The sequence below is a fragment of the Hipposideros armiger genome, unplaced genomic scaffold, assembly GCF_001890085.2.
Source record: "Hipposideros armiger isolate ML-2016 unplaced genomic scaffold, ASM189008v1 scaffold_5, whole genome shotgun sequence".
NCBI classification, from domain to species: Eukaryota; Metazoa; Chordata; class Mammalia; order Chiroptera; family Hipposideridae; genus Hipposideros; species Hipposideros armiger.
The window spans coordinates 9113238-9117707 of NW_017731355.1; positions in this window are offsets into that span (position 1 = coordinate 9113238).

Below are 4470 nucleotides of genomic sequence, written 5' to 3' on the forward strand. Positions count from 1 at the left end.
AAGAACAAAAGGACAGCAACTTGTCTGTTCTTCTTCCCCCAATTCCCCAGCACTGTTCCCATCCCCCAATTCTCCAATAAAAATCTTTAAATAAATAAATAAATAAATAAATAAATAAATAAATGAGAAAGCTGGATTGAAACTCAGATAAAGTGACTTTACCAGGTTATGCATAGCTAACTATTACCGCCCGGGCTTTCTGTCTGCATTCTTTTCAGTTTCACGAAGCTGCCTCCAAATTTGTGAGAATTTCCATCTCCTTTGCCAGTGTTTTAAGAGATGTCAACAGCTAATATCCGTGTATTTAAGTAAATTTATCTAAATTTATTTTTGCCTCTATTATAGACATTGGTAAATGAAAATGTGTTTAGATTTCCCAAGAGTATTTGAATTTCATGAGTTTTACATTTCCTGCAAAAGGAAAAGGCTCAGCAACTTAATTTTCATGGGCTAAGAGCTCTGATTGAAGCCTTTACCTTGATAAATAATTGGTTTTGAGACTAGGGGACAGAGATAACTCAGAGAAATGATAAGCATTCACTCATTTACTCACATGGATATATATATTGCATGCCTATTGTATTTTAGGCACCATACCAGGTAGAGGTCATCCAAATATAATTACAGCATACTTCTTTTCCATTAGGAATAATTTCCCCTTTCTTTTCTGCTAGCAAAGGATCTGATATATTCTTAAATTTGGTTGATGTCTCCCAAGGTATATTAAGAGTATTTACTACATGTGGTATGTATGCCACATGATTTTAGATGGTATCAGATCAGCATTTTTGAAAAATGTTACATGTTCATTTCAATGTATTTTAGAAAAAACACAACAGCTCACAGACATTACGGCTTACAGCATGGCTAATCATGCTGGTGATCCACTTTACGTGTGTAGACCAAATGAACTATAGGCATGAGGCACAGGCATGTCCTGTGAGCCTTCTTATAATAACATTTTGAAAGTATGATGACACAGGTTTTTTTAAGTACAGATGATATGGATTAATAGCATGGATTCTGTACATATTGGATTTCTGTGTCCATCACTGCATTCTTTTCAAAGATTCTGAAGGTTGACAGTCATTTAGTATGTGAAGTATAATACATAGCTACTATGCTAATCATGCATAGTGCCACTCTCTCTAAGGACCTTATTTTTAGGTACACATGTCAGAAATTGATCAGTGTTATTATTATTTATATTGTTTGCTTTAACATGTTTTATTTGCAAAATATAACATTGCTTTTTATAATTTTATGGTTATCTCCTAATTATGGCAANTCAGCCCTGTTTCCAGTAGGTAAATCTATTTAAAAATAATTGTAAAGAATTATATGAGTTTGTCAAGAAGGTGATAATAGGGCAGTGCTTGGTGGCACCCCTTCCACTCCAACAGCTTAAGCTTGCCTATGTTTTAAATTGATCAAACTAAAGGAAGAATGACTAAAGTTCTCAGGTGAGTTGCTACACCTCTGCGTCTATCAGCAAATCAGCTTTTTCCCTTCACGTTTCCAGTAACTTATTTTGAGTCATACACATGGCATAAAGGAGAGGTGAACAGTTCAGGTTATGTACAGGGTGCTGACTGGCAGTGTCTGGAATCGCCTTTACCTTTAGTCTCTCTGTTTTTGTTTATCATTGCTAGAGCCAGGTTGTAAACTCAAGCAGGTGACAAGAGTCTCCTCCAAGGTCGGCTGTGGATCCCAGGGCAGTCACTTGCTGTCAGCCTTGAGTCTCCTGGAGGAATTCAAGCAATGCAAAACCACCCACAGTCGGAGGCCCCAATCTGGGTGGGGTGGTAGGGACCAAGTTAACTGTTCCCACTGGCATTGAAAATTGGGCACCATGCTATGCTGCCTCACTCAGCTCGTTACCTGTAGAAAGAATTTGGCAGGACTTTTTATTTCTTAAATCAAAGAGTTTCCTATTTTCGCAACTTGGAGAACTCTTAAACGTCCTTGGGTTTCAAGGAAATCCAACCATTAAAATCTTTTAGGAGATTTGAGAAGAGATGAGTTAAATTGGTATGATTGTTAAAAACTTTCATCTGAATGTATAGTGGATTACATTCATGAAGATATAAAGACATCAACTTGTCTTGTGAATTTAATCTTTATCTTCAACTGAGATTGCCCTCAGTAATTTCTATGTCAAAATAAAATCCCTTTAGCTTTGTGACTTGTGCTAATTAACAAGAAAAAAAATATTTTACATGTTTTCCATTCCCTTTTTTGGGAAGTTTGTTTTTAGATACACAGTATTGCAGTTGTGTGTGATAGGGTAAAATGTTGTTACTAATTGTACTGTTCTGTGCTGATAACATGCCATTTGCTTTATGTCAATTTTTTCCCCTAGCAACTATTTCTAGCCAGTGGTATCACTCTTACATGCTATGCTTCCAAAAAAAATTTGCAAAAGTGTGTTTCTAAAAAATGGCACACACATTTAACATTATTCATTTACATACTAAATGGGGATACATCATTTATAGAGTAAAAACAGTTTTTAAAGGATTTTGTTTTAATGGCTGTTATTTAAAATGTTTATTCTTTCCCTTAAGTAGGAGACATATTCATATAAACAAAATGTCCTGCTAATTATTTTAAAGAAAAACAGAAATTTATTTTTAAAGTGAAATATTATTACTATTTATTTAAAATGTCCATGAATGTGAGAAAACAGTTCAGAATGAATCTGGCCTTTTCTTCCCTACAGTTGCCTCAGTCTTTCCTTTCTCCGCCTTCTCGGGGAAGCTGCTCTCCTTTTTCCCCTCAGGTCATCCCTCTCCTAGTGCAGAATCTGGACACAGAAACAACTACAGGTGACCCTTACACAACATGGGGGTTGGCGGCCAACCCTCCGGCAGTTAAAAAGCCACGCATAACTTTTGACTCCCCCCAAAACTTTACTATAGTAACAGACTTGAGCACCCATGGTATTTGGTATCTGCGGCGTTACCTGGAACAAGCCCCCTGTGGATAATGAGGGAAGACTGTATATCAAATGGTGTTGAACAATGCATGCTGTACTCCATGAGCCATGGGAAATGTGAGCTGTATCTTGCAACAGTGAGAGACCTTCTAGGGGTCACATCCCACATTCTGGCATTTCCCCTCTAGATTTTATCTTTAAATTGGACCTTACATATACCATGTGGTATTTGAACAGCCTTTTTGCAGTTTGTAAACCACAGGCATTATCTCTTTTGCCTCACAAAAACAGCACAGGGACTTCCCGAAATATCTTCGACACAAGTCAGCATTCACATGGCTCCTGCTTTATAGTTGCCCAGAATGGTCCAACAGCACACCGCCAGACAGAAAAACAGTCAACCTTAGGAAAATGTGATGAGTTAAGCAAAGCAATTTAGTTAATGGCAGAGTGAAATAGAACTCTAGGGAAGAAGTGGTCAGGAGTAGTCAGGCGATGAGTGGCGCCTGCCTCCCTCACTTATCCTGCAAATGTGAACATTAAGTAGGTCAGAATAAAGAGCTAGATACACTACAGATGAGCACTTTTATTGTGTTCTTTAGTAGGGAAATAATGTTTTCCTAGATAACAGATATTTGGAAAAGATCAATTATAGCTGCTTTATGGATTAGTGAGTATGTGTCAGGCACTCTCCTAAGTGCCTTGCAAGTATTTTTCATTTAATTCTTGTGTGTCCCACAAATGTATAAAGTAGGTAGCATTATTTTTTCTTTCTTTTTGTAATCACTTAAAAAAGATACGGTAGCTGAGTCATAGAGCTGTCCCTTGTCCTAAGATGTCTTTTTTCCCCCTACTTTATAATGAGATATAATTGACATATAACATTGTGTAAGTTTAAAGTACACAGTATGGCGATTTGATACCTGTATATATATTGTGAAATGATTACAATAAGACTAGGTAACACATCTATCCCCGTCTAAATTCTAAAGCCAGGATTCGAACCCAAACAATGCGAGTAGAGAATATGTTGTAACAGCTAAATACAATGCCTTGTGATAAAATTTACTTAAAATATTAAAATGAGAGCATTTAAAAATTTTTTTTGAAATAAACTTGTTTAAAAATTGAACAACCAAGAGCTTTTATTTATATGCCAAAGATTCTGTTTGCCAGTAGGCATGCAGGTCCATGCACAGAGCCACACCAGACTTTGCCTGCTGAATCCTGGGAAAGACCTGAGACCTCACACCAAACACTGGTCAGGAGCCTCCGGGAGAAGAATAATCAGAAACTCAACTCAGAATTTTAGAGCTGGAAGGGAACTTATAGATAACCTAATCTCATCTTTTCATTTTATAAATGAGAAAGCTGGGGCCGGCCAAGTGGCGCATTGGTTAAGAGCTGGCTTGGGACGCCAGAGGGCCCTGGTTCAGATCCCACATATGCGGGCCAATGACACTGCCCTCTACAGCTAAGATGCTGAACAACAGCTCAACCTGGAGCTGGGCTGCTGTGAGTTGCCAGCAAAG